This window comes from Rhinatrema bivittatum, chromosome 1 (genome assembly GCF_901001135.1).
Source record: "Rhinatrema bivittatum chromosome 1, aRhiBiv1.1, whole genome shotgun sequence".
Classification (NCBI taxonomy): domain Eukaryota; kingdom Metazoa; phylum Chordata; class Amphibia; order Gymnophiona; family Rhinatrematidae; genus Rhinatrema; species Rhinatrema bivittatum.
The window spans coordinates 764,513,119-764,535,068 of NC_042615.1; the positions used below are offsets into that span (position 1 = coordinate 764,513,119).

Sequence of the window (21,950 nt, forward strand, 5' to 3'; positions counted from 1 at the left end):
TGTCAAACTGGTGCTGTTAGGGGGATTTCACAAACAGGTCATTAAATGCTAACACTTCGGACATTTTCAGAGTCTTAAAATAACTTGCATTAGTCCCTGCCAATAAGGAAAAAAAAAAGCTGTGCTTCCTGTCATTTGCCTTTTACCCTCTTTCTTCAAGGGATAAAAAAGACAGAACTTTATCAGTTGCACCATTTCAATATTTAATGCTGCACTAAGGGCTTTCTCCTGTTCTGTGTCTGTTAGAAAGAGTGCTTCCGGCCCTTTAATTTGGGGGAGGGGGGAGGAAAGTTGTATGAATAAAATACAATTTTGTTTCTGCTTTAAATTCTAGATTTCTTATGCAGTCATAATTTTAAGAATTCCCAACCAAAGTGATTTCTGATTATGGTCTGGATTCACAGCAAATTGTTCAGTATACACAAAAAAAACTTCTCACACATGCCAAATAATAACACAGAGAGTGAAGAACCCACATAAACAGGAAATAAATAGTAAATACTACATGAATAAAGATCCTGAAACAATATAATGAGTGGATAAGCTCAATAATAACACAGAACATTTCCTTTATTTAGCAAAAGTAGCTAGAAAAAGTGGAAGACATGCACTGTATTTTGCAAAAGCATTTGCCATGCATGTTACTAATTGTTAGATCCTCAGGCTCGCGGGAGTGACTCACTTAACTGGCCCCAGCCGAAGCATCAGGAAAAGACGCCATCATCAAACGCCAACAACAGGACCTGCTTAGGACACACCCTAGGTGCATAGATGTGCAGGTAGGTGCTTAAAGTATGCGCCTTGGCGCTGGTTGCTGCCTCGCTTGTATTTTCCTCTCTGGTTCCTCCCTGTGCTCCCCTGCTTCCTGCCCCTGTCTGGTCTGTTCTTGGCTCCTATGTTTGTTTTATGCATGTCTTCAGTTCTTCTGGTTTTGAGCTTGGCCTGGACTTCCCTGGATTGCTGCCTGTACCTGACTCCTGTCTGGATACGTTTCTGCTGTCTGCTGTCTGCACCAACCTCGGCCTGTCTTCCAGTTCTGCTGTCTGCTGCCGTCGGTGCCATTTTGATTACTGGCAGCTGACGGCCCAAGTGCAGGAGATTGCTCCCGGACCTCCGCTGGACCACCAGGGAATTTTGGCAAGTCTTGGGGGGGGTCAAGAGGGTGGGGGGTTGTAGTTAATTAAATTTAAAGGGTTGGGATGGGATTTTTTTTGTTTTTTCCAACTTTAATGGAAAACGAATACCGAATGTAACTAATGGATGAATCAGGTTTCCCCCTATGAAAACGGATGCAACAGATTTGGGTCCTGGAGCAACGAATACCAAATAGCAACGTATCATTTCCTTCTGCACATCCCTATTGTCTGATCACTCATGTTTTCTTAAATGCAACTCAATTTAAAGAGTCTGTCAGGAGTATGTAAACTTATATATATATATATATATATAAATAAATATATATAAATATATATATAAATTGGCCAAAAGTATTTTGTTTTTTGTGTTTCTTTATTTTCTGAGAATAAAAGGCATGCACTTTTTATTATGTTCATGAGAAAAACCTCCAAGCGATTTGGTGTAAATCTAAATTAAATTTAAGCTAGCAAAGAAGAAGACGACCAACCCATTTCCCAGTGAATTTTCCTCTAGGTTAAATGAGTCAAAAACATGCAAAGTATAGAAAAAAAAGAAAGATAGAATCTGACAACAGAATCTTGTAACTTGCAAAGTTTATAAGGTTTGTTAGTTTGCAATCTGATTCACTGTATTAAACAATCCAAGTTCTCATTGATTTATATATAAATTTTAGCAGTTTCCTATAACATCAATTTCAGTTTCTCTGAGGCTTGATGGCAGCATAATTTCTCATATAGAAAAGCTAGTCTGAAAATTGTTAACTATCCTTTGTTTAAAGCAGGCTGGAAGGTCTGTAAATAATGGGGTAGATTTTAAAAAAGAACGCGCATGTGTCCATGTGCGTGTGCTACCCGACGCACACATGGACGCATGATTTTATAACATGGGCGCGCATCTTATAAAACCACGGGCGGTATGCACAAGGGGGAGCAGACACAGGCCATAATCGCGCGGCGACATATCATCCAGCTTTCCCAGTTCCCTCCCAATCCATTCCAATTAAGAAGCAGACTGGGAGGGAACTTCCCTACCCCCTTACCTCCCTTCCCCTATCCTACCTGCCCCCTATCCCAGGTCCCCCCATTTTTTACCTTACTTTTTGCTCCTGCAAAAGAGCTGTAGCAAATGGCTGCTGTACCAGGCACTTCTAGCCCTGCCCCCCCCCCCCCCCCCAGACCACCCCTCTGCCGAGGCTCGGCTCTTGTGCACGTAACAGGGGTTACTCGCACGCATAACCCTTGTGTTTTATGCGTATGGGCCATTAAAAATAGGGCCGAATATGAGCAGAAAATATACATTATGTATTGGTTCCAATACAATTTCCCACTATAAAATAGAGGAAAGGCAAATGAGAGAGAGAAAGGCGAGGCAGAGGTAAGATCAGCAAAAAATGAAGAATAAGGAACTGGGAGGGAAGAGAAGAAATGGGCGAGGGAGATGGGATGGAAGATATGGAAATATGATGAATGGGAATTGAAAAAAATTGAAAAATGGTGGGAAGGCTGCACAGGAGATAAAGAAATGGAAAAGAAAGATCATCTGGACTCCTGGTGAAAATGCTGGTGGTTGCTTGTTCCATTTCATTCAACATTAATTGAGAGCCAGGTCTCTCAAGCACCAAATACTCATTCCATCCTGCCGGAGGAATTATAAGATTGATAGGTTCAAGGAAGAAATGTGGACAGCAATGAAAAAAGAAATGTGGACAGCAATGAAAAAACTAAAAGACAGAGCAAGTACTTTTGTGCAGTGCTTGCTGGAGGAAGGGATGGAGAAGGAGCACAGATTCATGTCAAAAGTGTAAAGGAAGAGAGGTAGATCTCAGTCCATTTACAGAAGGGAGAGATGATATGAAAACAGCAAAACTGAAAGTAGGCAAGGTAGTGAAGCAAGACGGGACACAATTTATCCTAGGGGTTGCAATTGTGAGTAGTCTGCATGGTTGCAAAGTGTGCAGTTTCTTCCTCTGTACATACTCTGTTGCTAATTTTCATAGGAAGCTTCCCTTGGAAAATTAATAGCTGTAAAGTCATTAATGTGGGTAAATTGGTCTGTCTCAAAATTGTCCTCAGAGCAGCTAAAATATCTGTGTGGGGTTCACAAGATGTGGACTTTTAACCACACTAGAACGACACCTCTTTTAGGTGTATTTAGATCAGGGGAGGGAAACAGCATGTGTAGTTGGCATTTTCAGGTGCTTTTAATGCACGTATTTTGTGAAGTTTTCATTTGAGAGTCAGCTGTAAAGTATGCACTATAGAAGAGTTCATGATCTTTGTGTTACAGGTATTGGCATGAGTGCCAGGGTTCCAGGTAGTCGATGATAGATCAGATGTTGTAGTGGGTTATTTTGGGAGAAATGGCACTTCCATTTACACACATATGATCTACAGATCTCTAAAGCAGACTGAAAAGTTGGATCGAATAAATGTATTCAAAGACATCTATAGAACTGCAATGAAAGGGGAGTTGTTGATGGTGGGAGATTTTAATCTGCGAGATGTCAATGGGAGCATCCCTGCTGCAGAACCAATTGAAAGCAAAGGGGATCCTAGGCTACAAGGAGTTCTGCTCGCGCAAATGATAACAGAATCCACAAAGGAGGAGGCAGTACTGGCCCTGGTACTTATAAATGGAGGAATGCACTTCAACCGTCAGAGCAGGTGATCACCGGAGATCCGGTGATAACTAATCACTGGATCTCATTATATTTAATGAGATCCAGTGATTAGTGATTATAGTAATTAGTAATTAGTAATTAGATCCAGTGATTAGTGATTATATCCAGTGATAACTAATCACTGGATAATCATTATATTTAAGTATTTATTGTTATTGTTCAATGTTCAAGGATTGTATTATATGTTATTGTTCAATGTATTTTATATTATATTATTGTTCAATGTTCTTTGTAAAAAAAAACCCGGTCTGACCTCCCAGACCAGGGCAATCTTTTCGTTTCTTGTAAACCGGACTGATTTGTATTGTATACAGGAATTCCGGTATATAAAAATTAAAAATAAATAAATAAATAAAATAATCAGTGTGGTTTGCTATAAGAGCAGAGACAGAGAGGGGCCAAACAACGGTCAGAGTCCTGGCTTCAAGAATAACAACCTTATTAAGAAGGGGGAGTATCTTTAGGAAGCATCGGCAGGGTGGGAAGATCTAGGTAAAGCTGAACATGAAGCTAAACTAAAAGGAGCCATTGTAAGTGAATAAAAGCAAGAGGAAAAAGAGATACACAATTGATGGTTGCAAAGGTTAGGGCTAGAAGATTAGCATTCCCTATGTAAGTGCAAAGGACTACAGAAAGAAGAGGTCAGGGAAGACTGTCTGGAAAGCTGAGAGAAGCAAGGACAGTCGGCAGAACTGCGGAGGTGCAAATGGAAGAAGAAAGGAACAATAAATCAATATATGAATTATAGCCTAAATGAAGGTGTCAGCAAGCCTGATGTTGTTTCATTCAAACCAACCAGTCTTCTCGATCATTCACCTTCACACTTTAATACACTATATTTTTCAGAATTTTTCAAAAATTATTTCTTTAAAAATTGAATTATTAACCATAGTCCAGATATTATATTCCAAAAATAGACTCAGAAAAATCTTTACATAGCGCCCAACACGATTCCTCTGTTCCTGATTAAAGACGGTTGAGAAATGGTAGCCTTCTAACAAAGATAAGTACTGCTGTGTTTTGATCATCAAGGGGCGGATTTTAAAAGCCCTGCTCGCGTAAATCCGCCTGGATTTACGCGAGCAGGGCCTTGCGCGCCGGCGCGCCTATTTTCCATAGGCCTGCCGGCGCGCGCAGAGCCCCGGGATTCGTGTAAAGTCCCGGGGTTTTTTCTCGGGGGCGTGTCGGGGGCAGGCCGATCGACGCGGCGTTTTGGGGGCGTCCCGGGTCGTGTCTCGGCGAGCCAGCGGCCCGCTGGCACTCGTGGATTTACGTCTCCCTCCGGGAGGTGTAAATCCGTCGACAAAGGTAGGGGGGGTTAGATAGGGCCAGAGGGGTGGGTTAGGTAGAGGAAGGGAGGGGAAGGTGAGGGGAGGGCGAAAGAGAGTTCTCTCCGAGGCCGCTCCGATTTTGGAGCGGCCTCGGAGGGAATGGAGGCAGGCTGCGTGGCTCGGTGCGCACTGGCTGCCCAAAATCGGCAGCCTTGCACGCGCCGATCCTGGATTTTAGCGGCTACGCGCATATCTACTAAAATCCAGCGTACTTTTGTTTGCGACTGGTGCACCAACAAAAGTACGCGAACGCGCATTTTTTAAAAATCTACCCCCAAGTTTGCATGTCTTATTAAAGTGTTCCTTTGTTACATTTATAGGCACATATTCCAACTTGATAAGAAAACTTGTCTAAGAATTATTTAAATGCCCCTGAAGAAGCACTGCTATTGTGAAACTCGGCCGTGTTGGGAGCTATATAAAGATTTTTCTGAGTCTATTTTTGGAATATAATATCTGGACTATGCTTAATAATTCAATTTTTAAAGAAATAATAATTTTGAAAAATTCTGAAAAAATTCTTTAAAATATAGTGCATTAAAGTGTGAAGGCGAATGATTGAGAAGCCTGGTTGCTTTTGGTTGAAACAACATCAGGCTTGCTGAGACCTTCATTTAGGCTATAATTCATATATTGATTTAATGTTCCCATTGCATTTGATTTGGGTAATTGAAATCTCCCATTATTACTGCACTACCAATTTGGTTGGCTTCCCTAATTTCTCTTAGCATTTCACTGTCTGTCTCACCATCTTGGCCAGGTGGATGGTAGTGTACTCCTATCACTATACTCTTTCCCAACATACAAAGGATTTCTACCCATAAAGATTTGATTGTGCATTTAGTCTCATACCGGATTTTTATCTTGTTGGACTCTATGCCATCCCGGACATAAAGCGCCACACCACCTCCTGGATACTCCTCTCTGTCATTGCAATATAATTTGTACCCCCGGTATAGCACTGTCCCATTGGTTATCCTCCTTCCACCATGTCTCTGAGATGCCAATTAAGTCTATGTCATCGTTTACTGGTATACATTCTAATTCTCCCATCTTACTTCTTAGACTTCTGGCATTAACATACATTACATTTAGCCCACGTACTACATACAGGTTTTCTCACCCTGTCAGTACCTCTTTAAGGTACTCCCCCATTTAACAAAGTTAGTAATCTTGAAATCCAAGCTCATGTATTTTGTGTGACTTCTTTCTGCCTTTGCTTTTATAATAAACCATAGTGACTGATGATCACTGGAGCTCAAGTGGTCATCTCCCTGGACATTAGAAACACTTCAAACATACTAGAACTAGTATTGCTCCCCCCTCCCTCCATTGTTCCATTATCATTTGTCTGAGAGCTGTCCCTGTAAGGAAATCCAGGATTTCTCTGTTTCTAACTGATTCTACAGATGGGATGCTCCAATCTCATACGTAACACTCACTGGGCTGTGATCTTACGAGTCTTGACTGTTAAGTGGTGCTGTACAGTGTTTCTAATAGTGATAAAAAATAATTGTAATTACTTTCTTTAGACTCAAATCAATAATATGCATGTCAAGAAGCTTTTTACTCTGATTTAGAAGCCACTTTACAATTAGATATTTGGCTCTAGTGCAGCACCATACTCAATTTTGCTAACATAAACATAAGTAGGGTGAATGAGGAATTCTGCACATCATTATAAAAATATAATATTAAATGTAACATTTTTCATTTTTTTATGATAATTATTAAGAACTATAAATATAGTACACTGGAAATTAAAGATTTAAGTAGTGAATCAGGAAGGTGCACATGATCATTGGCTTCCTACTCCAAGCAATTTAAGAACTATAATAAGTATTTGGGAACTGCCCGAGAAATGTGATTTATTGAAAAAACAACATGCTTTGAATGTCTTGGAAATAAGACTAGAAGTAATCTGATACAGCACCGTTACTAAAAGGCAACAATTGAAAAGGTTTGGGCTTCTCAGTTGTCGAAAGAAAATGCATCTGCCTACCATCAACTACATAAAACCCAGTAAGGTTTATCATCAGATTCCTGCATTACAGAGGAGCTTCTCAAACAAAGGCATTCTCTGCGGAATGTACCAGGTTCAGCAGGGATGGTTTGTTTATGCATGCTATGTGGCACTCAGCCTTGGCTGGTTTTCTGCTGCAAGAAGCTAATAATTACCAGAATAGCGGCCTCATAGCCGGTACCCTACTTTTACAGAGCTGTTATTTATTGAGGCTCCCCCTGATGTAATAAGGTGTGCTAGGCTGGGCATACACATCAGTGCTTTGTTCTGCGCATGTTTGTCTGCAGAGAATTTTGCTCCCGATGCAGCAATGAGATTTATGCCCCAGAAAATATGCCCACAAACCGGAGTAAACATGTGCGTGCTGCTTAGCACGCCTCCATGCAAATCCCATGTTAATCAAGGCTTTAGTTATTATTCCCCCCGTGCAGAGAGGAGCATAGAATTAACTCATCTTTTCTCAGCGCAGGGGCCAGTGTTAGTGTATGGGGCTGGGCCTGGAGTTTGCGATGCTGGGTTCCTGTACTTGGAATTTGTGCGTGTAAAGTATGATTTGTCTGGGTTTTACGCCACAACCTTCAGCACAAATTTTATGCTCTTAAATCATGTTTTGTGTGCACAATTTAGGAGCATGTAAACTCATGTTTTGTGCTAACTTAAGGACAGAACTTTTATGCTCCTAACTCATGTTTTGTGTGTACAACCTTTAGGTGCATAAAAGTTATGCTCCTAACTTAAGAATATAAAAATTGTGTGTTGCGGGCATGGACCCTTGGACTGAGGTGGAGTTGGCACAACCTACAGGGAGGAGCCCTGCAGGTCTCCACCATCGGCTGGCAGAGCTGGCTGTGACAGAGGCCCAACTGGAGCTTTACCTATACCAGCCCTCGTTCCCCTTAGGTTCAGCCCTTGGGTGCTGGGATCGGCAGAACTTAGGCACAGACCTCCTTTGCTGGGGTGGAGATCTGTGGGGGTAATTGAGGCACAGGCTAGGGTCTGGGGTAGGCTGTGTACAGGTGTAGTCCAAGACAGGCAGCAGTCAGGGCAGTCGGCATTCAGGCATGGTCAGGAGTGGTCAGAGGCAGGTAGAGTTCAATCACGGACAATTATAGATGAGTCCAATTATAGATGAGAATCAGGCAGTGGTCAGTGGCAGGCAGAGTTCAATCGTAGTCAGGTGACAAGCCAAAGTCAGAACCAGAGATCCGTCCAAGGGAAGACGGGACAGATAGGCAGGCAGGGAGGTGACGCTGAAGACGCTGAAGAACTGAAGACTTGATCACAAGACAAAGACAAAGAACTCAGGGATGAAGACCAGAGGCTGCTAGGACAAGAACCAGGAATGCAGGAATGAAGACTAGGAACACGCTGAGGCAATTTGCTATACCAAAGGTAATCGACCTATTGACGAGGCATGAATTGATGGGAACAAAGCCCTTTAAATCTGATACAGATGCACCCGTGCACGCCTAGAGGCTGCATTGAATAAGGTCTGAGGCATCCTGCTGCAGGCAGCGTCAGGCCTGTTGAAGTGAAGCAGTCAGCCACGCTGTCGGAGCTGGAAGTAATCACCTCAGTCCACGGCCTTGCCCCGCAGACCGCCAAATACAACAATGTGCTCCCAATTCAAGTTTTGTGCTCCTAACTTAGCAGCATAAAAATTTAGCTAACTCATGTTTTGTGCTCTCAATATAAGAGCACAACTTTTACATTCCTAACTCATGTTTTGTGCACACAATTTCCATGTGCACAAATCATGTTTTATGCACACAATGCACACAAACAATGGTTATGCTTCTAAAACATGTTTTGTGTGCATTAACCTGATTTATACAATCACAACATAGTTTGTTCACAGAAAGCATGTTTTGTGCACAAAAATCTGTTTTATAAGCATAGACCATGGTTTGTGCTCATTAAACATGATTGATGCATGCTTTTCATTTTTGTGCACATTTTTAGGTTTACATGCTTTTTTTTAAACTCCCAATACATTTGCATACTCTTTGCTTATTGCATCGACAGTTAACTTATTCTCTATAATATATTGATGCAAAAATCTGTAACAATGAATCAAACCTGTCAAGGGGTGAAGGATGAGCTACAGTTATGTTAATGTAAGGAACTGGGGTGTAGTACATAGCATATAACACTCATTTCTCTGGCAATTGGTCTTTGTTCCCCTGCTCCTTTTCCCAGTACATTTACAGGGTTTTCCATGGCAGATGCTCAGTTGGCTTTCTGCTGATGTCAGATATTTAATCAGTCTGTCTCAGAGCAATGCTCTGCTTCAGTTGCTGTTCAGAGATGTTCCTTTTGTCTCCAAGTTCTTCATGGGACATTATGAAGAGTAGAGTAGCTGTTGCGGATCTTCTTGAGTTTATGTATCGGGGGATCAGGCTTCCCCCGGTGGGCCGGTCTAGCTGGTCACGTGGTCTCGACCGCATGGCTCTTCCTCAGCCCAGCCTCAGCGCCTCCCAGCCAGCCCCTGCCGGAGACCAAGCCGGCGGGGCCGAAGAAATACAAATCGAGGCCGAAGAAAAGAAGATGGGTGCCTCCCAGCCAGCCTCAAGTGGGAGCTGGCTGGGCGGCACCCATCTTCTTCTCTTCGGCCTCCGCCGGCCTCAATTTTAATTTCTTCGGCCCCCGCCGGCCTTTGGGGCCGAAGAAATTAAAATCGAGGCCGGTGGGGGCCGAAGAAATACAAATAGAGGCCGGCGGAGGCTGAAGAAAAGAAGATGGGTGCCTCCCAGCCAGCCTCAAGTGGGGGCTGGCTGGGCGGCGCCCATCTTCTTTTCTTCGGCCTCCGCCGGCCTCGATTTTAATTTCTTCGGCCCCCGCCGGCCTTCGGGGCCAAAGAAATTAAAATCAAGGCCGGCGGAGGCCGAAGAAGTGAACACCGGTGCTACTAACCGCCGCCAGAGACCAGCTATTCAGCTGGGGGCCTTAGATTGGAAGGGTGCTTCTGTGTGTGTGTTGTGTGTGTATGTGTGATGTGTGAGAAAGGAATGGTGCTTCTGTGTGTGTGTTGTGTGTGTATGTGTGATGTGTGAGAAAGGAATGGTGCTTCTGTGTGTGTGTGTGTGTGTTATGTATGTGAGAAAGGAATCTGCGAGTTAAAAAAAAAATGAAATGTGATAATACATATACCTCAACTTTTGTGCTGGTAGCGCAACTTTTGAAAAGTTGGTTGTAAGATGAAATTACTGAATTTTAAGCATCCCTCTTCTGGAAAATAAAATTTAGCAAAGTGGGTAGAGACAAATACTAAAGCAAAACAAAATTAAAATATTTAAAATGTTCATCTCAGCAAAATCACAAATTTAAGATACTGATGCCAGGTGGGGTTTGGTTTTTTTTATTTCTTTAAGCATAATTTAAGCATGAAGACTAGAATAGTTCCAATCTGAAATGGTTTTGCTATTTTTTTTTAAGCCTTTAGAAAATGTATATTTTTAAATGACTAAGACTGGAATCTTCCCATTTAAAAGGGAAGGTGACCAAGGATGTCTTTCGGTTCCATATCTCCCACATGAATAATCATATGACTGATAGTTTGAAGAAAGACACTTGCCTGAAAGCGTAAAACAAGAGAAGCTGTACGGTGTGGGTGGCTGTCCCTTGGGAGGACAGAACCTGAAGGAAGGGTGTCATTTCGCCTTCTGATAGGAATGTGGTTTTCTTATTTAACAGTTGGGATCATTACTTTCACTTTTAGTAAAAGTGAAAAATGCTGCAAGTCTGAAAGCAAGGTGCTTCTGTGAGAGTGTAATGTGTATGTGAGAAAGGGAGGGTGCTTCTGTATGTGTGTGGTGTATATGTGAGTCAGGGAGGGTGCTTGTGTGTGTCAATGTGTGTGTGCAAGAGAGATGGAGCATGTTTTTGGCTGTCTTGTGGCTGTGAGAGAGGGCATGTGTGTGATTGAGCCTGTTGCAAGTGAGATAGAACATGTCTGTGATTGAGAGCTAGTGTGTAAGTGAAATAGAGAGAGCATGTATATAATTGAAATCCTGTGTGTAAGAGGGAGCGAGAGCATTGTGTGATTGAGAGAGCCTGGCCAGAGAGGTGACGTGTATGTGTGAGACTGATCAGGGAGATAACTGGTATGTGTGTGTGAGAGAGAGAGAGAGAGACTGGTTGGGGAGATGATTGGTGTGTGAGAGACAGAAACTGGTCTTGAGGGGATGACTGGTGTCTGTGTGTGTGTGTGTGAGAGAGAGAGAGAAGAGACTGGTTGAGGTCCCTAAGGAAGAAGACCATGAGGACAACTTCAGCAGCTATTGCTGCTTCTGTGTGGCCTGCAAGGGAAAGGAGTAGGAGAACTGCTGGAGAGGGTAAGAAAAGGTGGCTTTTTAAGTTCATTTTTCTTGATTGACTACCATTTTAATTATTGGGTAGTATGTGATGTGTCTGCTGTTTGAAATATTTTATTGGTGTTTGGTAAAGGTTTCAAAATTTGCTTGAGTCTTTAATTATTGGATATTCTATTCATCAACTGTTTTGAAATTATTTTATTAGTATGATTTTATAATTATGATTCATGATTTATATATCTTGATTTTATTGATTGTTTCATGAGGAATGGTGACATTGTTGTTTTTCCATTGTTGCACTGTATAGAGTCTGGCGTGATACGTTTTACAGTTTAGTTTTTGTCTGCACATTTCTATTTATACTTTATGTGGCTTTATTCTGTATTTGGTGAGAGTTTGTGTTCTGCATGCAAAGACTGAGCTGAAGCATTCTTTTAGCATGTGGTTTCTCTGTAGGGATCTGTAGTAGCTTGGCCTGTTCTGTTTACCTGATAGGAGGTGTATTGACATTTTAGATTCTGGTGTAATATTTGTGATATTCTTTTTCATAGGTGGGGTTGTTATTCTTTGAGTTTTGGCAAATAGTACTGTGTTGATACGGGAGGACCATGCCGAAATATAGGGGTGTGTACATATATATGTAAAATATATGTAAATTATATTGTATATGCAATTGGGTACCCATGGGCCAGTATGGAGAAAAATCCCCCGGGCCACTATTTTCCCACAATCCGCCCCTGGTTATGGTACACTTTCATTTTAAGCAAATTTGGTAGAAATAAATATCATGCCTGTTACTTCTAAGCCACTTAAAGATTTGTGTTTCTATAATGAATTCTGCTCTCATTCCTGATGAGATGTTACCTTCATATCCTAAATCAAAAAAGAAAAATGTGTGGCACAAAGTAAATGGGACAATAACGGTTTTTCACATCCAGTGACTACGTTTATTTTACATATGCACATTCAACAGTGCATGAATTTAAATACACAGTAAACAATTGTATAAATGCGAAGGACCCCAACACGGGCCTTTATTTTACGAAGTTCCTAGGATCCGCTTTGAGCTCCACGCCACGGGTCAACTTCTAAAAACGCCTTTACACTCCATCTTTAAGGTACCTTTTCCCTCCTTTTTGACTTTGTCATTTTTTTTAATAGCGCTGGTCATATATAAATTACTTGTTGTTCATCCACATATCTAAACATTTCCAGTACCCGGTGTCAAGCAATCTAATATTGATTATTTTACTTTAGTGATTAGTCCTGTTCTCATTGTCTTCAATGTTGACCTGTTTTGCTTGTGATTCTATTTATTCCAGCTATTTTTTCGGCGTTTGCCCCAGATGCCACATATATTGTCTCTTACAGAACATACAGGTGAGTTGTAAATGGTAGTCTTTAATTCTTTGGATCATGAGTCCTTTTCAGTGTTGTCCACAGACTTTCGGTTTAGTTGATAATTCACCACCTTTAACCCCTCCAACCCCTTTCCCCTTCCTTCCCTATACTTCCCCCCTTTCCCTTTTCTTTCTGTCCCCTCCTTTCCCTGGTTTCCCTTCCCCCCCCCCTTTCCTTTTCTCCTCCCCCCCTCTCCCTTTGTCAGCTTTAAAATTATATCCCCATCTTCTTATTGTGTATCTTCTACCTGCTTTGTAGTTTAATCTCACAATATTTCTGTGCCCTCTTCTCCATTTACAATTTGGTGTTAAATTATAAAGAAAGATTTCATAACTTTGTGGTCGCCAACCTGCACAGTAACTGTATAATTTTCATTTTAGAGATTTGAGAATCTTCCGGTCCCCCTGACGCAGCTTGATGTGAAACACGGCCGTGTCGGGGTCCTTCACATTTATACAATTGTTTACTGTGTATTTAAATTCGTGCACTGTTGAATGTGCATATGTAAAATAAAAGTAGTCACTGGATGTGAAAACTGTTATTGTCCAGTTTACTTTGTGCCACACATTTATCTTTTGTGATTTACCTATATGTGTGTGTTCTTTACTCTGCCCTCCTCCTGTGCTACCTCCATATCCTATACATGAGAATTTGAATAAACTGCTAGGTTGTTTTGTTTTGTTTTTTTTATAATTTCTAAGGTGTTCTCCTTGTAAATACACTGGGGCCGAGCCGCAGCAGACCCGCGGCTCAGCCCCTTCACCTCTCTCATGTGAACCCAGTGCCTGGTCCCTCGTATCTGGCGGCAGTAGGCCACCAACTCCGTCCTCGGGCCATCCCTGGTGCCTCCGGCTCAGCTACAGCTCCTGGTGCTCTGCGTTGGGCCTCTCCGTGTGGCCTGAGGAGAGACGCTGCTACTCGGCGCTGCGCCCCTCCCTAGGCGCGCGCGTGCATCGCTGTGACTTTAGTGCTTGTGGCGGGAACCAAGCCACGCCCTGGATGATGCCGACAGCGGAGCTCCGGTATATAAGCCCGGGCTTCGCTTCCTAGCTTTGCCTTTGTAACAGGTCTCCTTGCTGGTTAAGTACTCATTGCCTCCTGTGGGATTCTCCTCGTTCCTGTGTTCTTGATCCTAGCTGACTCCTGTTCCTGGTTTCCTCGTTCCTGTGTTCCTGCTCTCCAACCTACCTTCAGATTGCCTTCTTGGATTTCGACCTTTGCTTTGCCTGACTACACCGTTGACTCCCTCCAAGCCCGGACCTCTGCTTTGCCTGACCATGCTGTTGACTATCTCCAAGCCCGGACCTCTGCATTGCCTGACTACTCCGTTGCCTCTCTCCGGCGGACCTTCGATGATCCTGGGCGGCATGCCATGGCAAGCACTAGTTTGCTACACCTTCGTCAAGGCCAAAGAAGTTTATTTGACTACACCATTGAATTTCGGACTTTAGCTTCTGAATTTGCTTAGCAGGAAGACTGCCTATGAGCAATCTATCTGGATGGACTTTCCCCGCAGCTGAAGGATGAGATGGCTGTGTGGGAGCTCCCCTCCTCTCTTGAGGACCTTATCGACCTGATGGGCCAAATTGATCATCATCTCCAAGAGCATCACCGGGAGAATTGGATGCCCAAGAAGCCCTCTCGGGTTCATTCCCGTTCGCCACCAGCCCTGTCTCCGGTAGGTCTCAATCGTGGCCAAGATGGAAGAACCCATGCAGCTGCGCCATGGGCGGCTGTCCCCGGAAGACCGCCTCCGGCAGAGACAAACAGGCCTATGTCTCTATTGCGAAGCACCCGACCATCACCTACAGGGTCTGCCCAGTCCATCCGGGAAACTTCCCGGCCTAAGTTCAGTTGGGGTCCTGAACTTGGGCGCAATGTCACTGGCCCCTCAGCTATCCGTACCTGTCACTTTGATCTGGGACTCCCGGTCCTTTCCAGCTCTTGCTCTGGTGGATTCCAGAGCAGGAGGCAATTTTATCTTCAAGGATCTAGTTCAGCTTCTGGGTATAAAAACCCGTCTTCTGGAGTCCTCCTTGTGCATTGCTTCCATTTATGGAGAACCGTTACCTGGTTGAATATTCCTGACCACAGAGCCAGTTCAACTTCGCACTGGCGCTCTTCATACTGAAGAAATTGAATTACTGGTACTGGAGAAATCCATTCACCCGGTAGTCTTAGGACTACCCTGGCTCGAATGTCACTCCCCTCAATTTGATTGGGAGTCACTTCAGCTGGTGGAATGGGGTTCCAACTATCAGTCTTGTCTACGTAAAGTGTTGCCACCACCCGTGGTTTTTCTGGCGACAACCTCCTCTGGTACACCCACTCCCTATGTGGATTTTGAAGACGTGTTTTCTAAGCAAAAAGCAGACCTTCTTCCAACTCTTTGTAGGTTTGATTGTCCCATTGAACTCCTACCTGGGACCATGCCCCCCCCCCCCCCCCCGAGGGCATACCTATCCTCTGTCTCTTCCCGAGACTAAGTCCATGACGGAGTATATTCAAGAAAACCTTGCGAAGGGGTTCATCCGTCCCCCTACATCTCCTGCCGGTGCAGGGTTCTTCTTCATGATGAAGAAGGATGGGTTTCTCAGGCCGTGTATCAACTACTGTGACTTGAACGAGATTACCCACAAAGACAAGTACCTTCTGCCTTTGATCTTGGAACTATTTGATCGTCTGCACGGGGCCTCTATATTCATCAAGTTGGACTTACATGGGACCTGAGCCAGAAGCCCAGCTCCTGAAGAACCATGGACACACCTTATGGATTTCATTGTGGACTTGCCACCATCTAAGGGCCACATGGTCATATGGGTTATGTTAGATCAATTCTCCAAAATGGCCCATTTCGTCCCCCTACCGGGCCTACCATCTGCTCCCGAGTTGGCAAGCCTGTTCTTTCGTCACATCTTCCAAGTGCATGGCTTGCCCAAAGACATTGTCTCTGACAGGGGTCCACAATTTGTTGCCCGATACTGGCACGCCCTTTGTCGTAAATTTGGCATCAGCATCAGTCTAACAGCCTACCATTCTCAAGCAATGTACAAGCTGAGCGTATGAATCGCTCCTTGAAGTCTTTTCTCCACACCTATATCAACGATCGTCAAGACAATTGGTCCGACCTCCTTCCTTGGGTGGAGTTTTTCCACAACTCCCATGTTGCCACTGTTACAGGTATGTCACCCTTTTCCATCGTCTATAGGAAGCAACCACGACCACCATTGCCCATACCATTATCAGTACCTTCTGCTGCGCAGGCCACTGCTAATGCCCTCAAGGCACTATGGGAACAAACAAACCTTCGCTTACACCAAGCCACATCCCGGGCTAAGAGATCTGCTGACTTGGCTCCTGAATTCCTTCCTGGCCAGAAAGTCTGGTTGAGCACTCGGTATATTCAGCTCAAGATACCTTCTCAAAGGTTTGCACCAAGATACAGTGGACCTTTCCCAATCATTCGTCATGTCAGACCAGTTACATACCAGCTTCGGCTGCTGCCTACATTGGGAATTCACAATACGTTTCATGTATCTCTTTTGAAGCCAGTGGTCCTATCCTGGCCTTCACGAAAAGCTCCTGAACCATCTCTACTGGTTGCTGAGACTGACACCACTTATAAAGACCTTGACATCCGCTGTGGGGGCAGCCGTGGGGGCAACCGGTAGGGGCAACCGGTGGGAATCCTGGCAGGGTTATGGCCCTGAAGAAAATTTGTGGGAACTAGCTCGAAACATCCTGGATAAAACTCTGGATAAAACCCTCCTCCTTCAATTTCATCATGCCCATCTAGGCAAATCCAGACCTCCAAGGGGGGGCACTGTTATGCGTGCCAGCCACGGCAGACCCGCGGCTCGCCCCCCTCATCTCTCTCAAGTGATCCCAGCCCCTGGTCCCTCATCTCTGGCAGTGGTAGGCCGCCGACTCAGTCCTCGGGCCACCCCTGGTGCCTCCAGCTCAGCTACAGTTCCTGGTGCTCTGTGTTGGGCCTCTCCGCGGCCCCGGATGATGAAGTCAGCGGAGCTCTGGTATATAAGCCCGGGCTTCGCTTCCTAGCTTTGCCTTTGCAACAGGTCTCCTCGCTGGTCGAGTACTCGTTGCCTCCTGTGGGATTCTCCTCGTTCCTGTGTTCCTGAACCTACCCTCAGATTGCCTTCTTGGATCTCAACCTCTGCTTTGCTGACCACGCCATTGACTCTCTCCAAACCCAGATCTCTGCTTTGCCTGACCACGCCATTGAGTCCTCTAAGCCCAGACCTCTGCTTTGCCTGACTACTCCGTTGCCTCTCTCCAGACCCAGACTTCTGCATTGCCTGACTACGTTTGACTATCTCCTTGCTCAGACCTCAGCCTTACTTGCCACTGCTTCCAGATTGCCGCCAGCCCTGACTCCAGCTTGCCTTACAATGCCTCTTCAGTCTACATCCTGGACTTGGACTATTCAGGCTTCAGCCTGCTCTTGCTCGGGTGCCCTCTGTCTGACTTTGTTCCTTTGGCGCCCAGGTCTCCAGGACTCTACCTTGTCCAGTACAGACTGTACCATTCCTCTGTTGCTGTCTCTGGGCTGACCTCGATCCTCCCATCGACGACAACATATGGATGCCCACCTAAGTCCAGCCGGCCCCAATACCCAAAGGCTCAACGCACGGGGAATGAGGGCTGGTATCGGTGAAGCGCCAGTCAGCCTCCGTCCATCAGCCCACTCCGCTTGCCGACCATGGGGATCCATAGGATCCTTCCTACAGGTTGCGTCAATCCCACCTCAATCCAAGGGTCCACCTCCGGTGCAACATTAAGCTTGCTCAATTCTAAGAATTTTCCTTGAATAATTGTGTTTTTGTAGAATAATGGATGAATAAAACTTCTCAAGTCACAAATTTATGGGGGTAACCTTGAAGTATAAAAAAAAGGGCAGGGTGAAAGCAGGAGTCCTTGAGGTAAAGAGATTAAGCATTCAGTACTGAGAGTACTTTACATCATATTCACCCCTGTTAAAATGCTTACGATTCAGAGTTGCACCTGGATACCTTCTGTTAACCTGTATTGCATGAATTCCTAATCTACAAACTTTTTCTAGATGAAAGTTTCCTTCTTCAGTTATACAGTCATATCTGAAGATAAGGCCTGTGTGATCTGAAAAGTGTACATAGTACAATATTTTTGTTACAGAGCAAGCCTCAGTAAGGACATTAACAAATGTATGCAAGGATTTGGGGAAGAGGTTTTACTGCAAGAAGCTGGAGGCCATGCTTTTCCTCTTTCCCACAGCTTGATCATTAAAAAAAAAAGCTTCATTGAATTGAATTGAGTTTTGCAGTCAATGAGATGCAGAGAGTGTCTCCAAGTTATGGTACAATTTAAGAGGGAAGTTGTCTGCTCATTTTCAATCAGCTATCTTTTCACCTGACCTTTCTCGGCTTTCTCCTTGAAGAACTGTTACACGCCCCCAGGGCCATACTTAGGGAGTGGAAAAACAGGGGAGACCACCCCGGGCCTTGCACGTTGGGAGGGCCCCAGCTCCACCATGGTAGCCGCCTGCCCAGCATTATAAATTTACAGGCTAAGTTTAGTTAAAGTCTATTTATTGAAAAATAAAGATGGTACAGTAAACCAAACACTGGCATAATAGAGTACATATGCAAACAATATTGGAAAAAAAAAATCTAACAGCATAGTCATTATAGGCATGTCCATCATCATATCATAAACCAAGGAGAGAATGTTCTAGAGGTAGTATAACACCCAACATGTATCTAGCTCAACACTGTAGCAGAAATTGCTAGTCTCTGATTACAAGTGGTATAACAATTGTAACTACGGATCAATGTCCCTAAGGATATACGTGGCCCTGCTGTCGTACAACAGGCTAATTTTAAGACAAGCTTACATGCGCATATTGGCACACGAGCAGAGATAAACTGGAATTTTAAATACGCTTACAGCGTGTAAGTATGCTCCTAATTTTAAGCGGTTACTCGAGCAAACCTACTTTGCATATCTTCCATAGGACTTTGCCAGCTTTAATGCGCGTATGTAAGTGGATTTTAAAACGTGCTTGTGCAAGGGACAGTCCCAGTTTTTCCACTTTAATCCACCAGTTTGCACAATCAATGTCAAGGTCCTCGGGTCCTTCAATCCTGCACATCCCCTTCACCCTGTCCTATAAGCCCTAAATCACAAGATCTACAGAGACTCGCTCCTCATATGGAACAGCAGTAAAGTCAAGCAGCTGACAAGCCTCCGCGCGCTGTGGCCTCTGGTTTCAGAATACAGAGCTGTGCGCATAAGAGCTGACCTCGCTCCAGAACTCCCATGCCCTGCCCATAACCTGTTCCTTTTCTAACCCCTTATTTTTGGCGCTCGTATGCACATACACACACATTAAGTCACAGCTTTTAAAACCCATGTTGCTTGCTCGCGGACCACTCCTCATCAAGGTGGGCATTTTTGCACGAGCAGCGCATTTAGAATCAACTTCTCAGTGTCCCAGGACCCTGCTTCTGTTCCTTTGGCCTGGACCCTGCACCCTCCTAAAGGTCAGCCCTGCACGCCCTGTTTGTCCTATTGTTGCCCTCCTTTGTTTCTTTTCTAGTTCTGCCATATCTCGGAGATGGGGACGCCACAACTGCACATAATAGAGGCAATTTTTAAAAAGTTATGCAGGGGTTGTACATGTAAAATCAGCATGTGTACAGTTATATCCTATTTTATACATCCTTACCGTACACATTAACTTTCAGGGTCATGTGTAAATGTTGACAGGGGGAAAAAGGGCAGGTTAGGGGTAGGGCCAGTGCAAGGGTATTAGGCACCCTAGGCAAACCTTACAGACTGGCGCCCCTCCCCCCACCTCCCCATACACAATTTTAAATTATGCATTTATAACAACATATTTTACATGAAAAATGACATTCTGAGGTAAAATTAATATACACGTTGTTGTGATAATTTCATGCACTGTTGTGATGCCAACAAGAAAACTTTGCATCTTGGAAGTCATATTGCATCATACCTATTGTGATATATTTCGGCATGGTCCTCCCGTATCAACACAGTACTATCTGCCAACACTCAAAGAATAACAACCCCACCTATGAAAAAGAATACCACAAATATTACACCAGAATCTAAAATATCAATATACCTCCTATCAGGAAAACAGAACAGGCCAAGCTACTACAGATCCCTATAGAGAAACCACATGCTAAAAGAATGCTTCAGCTCAGTCTTTGCATGCAGAACACAAACCCTCAGCAAATACAGAATAAAGCCACATAAAGTATAAATAGAAATGTGTAGACAAAAACTGAACTATAAAACGCATCACGCCAGACTCTATACAGTGCAACAAGGGAAAAACAAAAATTTCACCATTCCTCATGAAACAATCAATAAAATCAAGATATATAAATCATTAATCATAATAGACTTAGTTTTTGGGTACTTGCCAGGTTCTTATGGCCTGGATTGGCCATTGTTGGAAACAGGATGCTGGGCTTGATGGACCCTTGGTCTGACCCAGTATGGCATTTTCTTATGTTCTTATAGTAAAATCATACTAATAAAATAATTTCAAAACAGCTGATGAATAGAATATCCAATAATTAAAGACTCAAGCAAATTTTGAAAGCTTTACCAAACACCAATAAAATATTTCAAAACAGTAAACACAAACACTACTCAATAATTAAAATAAGGATAAAAAATATCCCACAATCCATAGCTGGGAACTTTTGATTTTCAGTCTGAGCTTGTCATGGATTAATGAGAGGGGCTGCAATACAAAGATTTTCTCCTCTCTCTCACATGCACATGCTCCAACACAGGCAAACTCGCTTACTCAAACATATTCATACATACACTCACTCTCTCCCTCACATGCTCTGTCACACCCACACATATGCTCTCTCCTCCATATGCTTTCACATCCATATACACTTGCTCTCTCTCTCCCTGCATGCTCTGTCTCACACATGCACACATTCTCTCTCCCCCTCATGCTCTCTCAAACACAAATGCTCTCTCTCCCCACAGGCTCTCACCCCACATACTCGCTCTTCCTCGCATGCTCTCTCTCACAAACACATACTCTTTTTTTCCCCCACATGCTTTTTCTCCCCATATATTTTCATATACCCATGCACTCACACATGCTCACACGCATATATATTTTTTACTCTCCATCCTAGGTGTAGGCAGCAGCAGCAGCTTTTTTCTTGGACTTCCATGGCATCAGGAAGCCTCCACTGTCTTCCTCGTTCAGCAGAGATGCTGCCTCTTTTCTGCAGCGCGCCCAGCCAATTCTGCCTTTCTCCTGCCGTGCAGCCTGCTAATTGGTGCCTCTCTCTTGCTGCATGGACCGTCCGATTGCTGCCACTCTCCTTCTGTGTGGCCCAGTCGATCGCTGCCTCTCTTCAGGCGCACAGCCCTGCCTCTCCTACCGTGCGGCTGGCCGATGATGCAATTGACCCTCTGTTGCATTCGTGCCTGTTCTTGCACTCGCTCCACCCTCTCTACCTTAGTGGCGACTCCCTTCGGGTCTGACGGACAGATGCTGCCGCGGCTTCTCCTCACCGTACTTCCTGGTATCCCCGGGCTGGCCTGACGCTGTGGATCTGCCATGTTCCTGATGACGTAAGGGTGCGCGCGCGCTCCAGAGTTTGTACCGACAAGGGCGCAAACCTCGGGGGCGTCCCCCATAGTGACGTCATCTGCTTCCACCTTAAAAGGTCTTTGCTTGCTACTTCGAATGGAGTTAGCAAGGGGAATTCTTTCTCCGCTGTTCTACCTCCACCACCTTACCCAGGGGTACCCGCTCCTCGTGGGGCCCCGCTCTCTCTTCTTGATTTCAGATTGCTAAGACGGGATCCGGTACTTGCTCCACGAGGGCCTATGTCCCTGAATGCTCAGAAGACTCCCTTCTGTCTATGACGTTATCGCAGGTACGGAGATCGTGAGTCATTATTATAGATTGCAGATAGGAACCGGTACTCGCTCCATGAGGGCCCATGTTCCTAAATCCTTTCTCAATTCTATATCAGAAGCTATTATATATCTTATCT

The 21,950-nt window shown here is 44.3% G+C and overlaps 1 long non-coding RNA gene across 1 annotated transcript; it reads left to right on the forward strand.

The window, feature by feature from the left end:
- Positions 1-8,396: 8,396 nt before the first annotated feature.
- LOC115082273 lies at positions 8,397-13,356 on the forward strand. The gene is made up of 3 exons (XR_003854119.1): positions 8,397-8,563; positions 12,807-12,864; positions 13,266-13,356. It is a non-coding gene; the product is annotated as an uncharacterized LOC115082273 (long non-coding RNA).
- The last annotated feature ends 8,594 nt before the right edge of the window (positions 13,357-21,950 follow it).